Below are 722 nucleotides of genomic sequence, written 5' to 3' on the forward strand. Positions count from 1 at the left end.
GGATTTCTCGTGACTGGGAATGAGGAACTCATGTTATTAGAACATGACGAGCCTACCACATACCCAGAGGCTATGGCGAGTCCGGATTCCGAGAAATGGCGCGAGGCTATGAAGTCCGAGATGCAATACATGTCAGACAACCATGGACTCCAGTTGATGCATCTGAAGGGATAAAACCCATCGGATGCAAGTGGATCTTCAAGAAGAAGACCGACATGGATGGCAACGTGCACACATATAAGGCACGACTTGTGGCGAAAGGATTCCGTCAGATTCATGGTATTGACTATGATGAGACCTTTTCGCTCGTAGTTATGCTGAAGTCCATCAGGATCCTACTTGCCATAACTGCATATTATGACTATGAGATATGGCAGATGGATGTCAAGATCGCATTCCTTAACGGGAACTTGACCGAGGATGTGTACATGACACAACCCGAAGGTTTTGTCGATCCAAGGAACTCGGGGATGGTGTGCAAGCTTCAGAGGTCCATTTATGGACTGAAGCAGCTTAGAGAAGTTGGAACCTTCGCTTTGATGAGACAATCAAAAAGTTTGGTTTCTCACAAAACGAAGACGAGCCATGTGTTTACAAGAAGGCTAGTGGGAGCACAGTTGTATTTCTAGTGCTGTACGTGGATGACATTCTCCTTATAGGAAACGACGTTCCTACCTTGCAAGACGTTAAGTCTTGGCTAGGAACGCAGTTTTCTATGAAGG

The sequence above is a fragment of the Tarenaya hassleriana genome, unplaced genomic scaffold (assembly GCF_000463585.1).
Source record: "Tarenaya hassleriana unplaced genomic scaffold, ASM46358v1 Cleome88, whole genome shotgun sequence".
In the NCBI taxonomy this organism is placed as follows: Eukaryota; Viridiplantae; Streptophyta; class Magnoliopsida; order Brassicales; family Cleomaceae; genus Tarenaya; species Tarenaya hassleriana.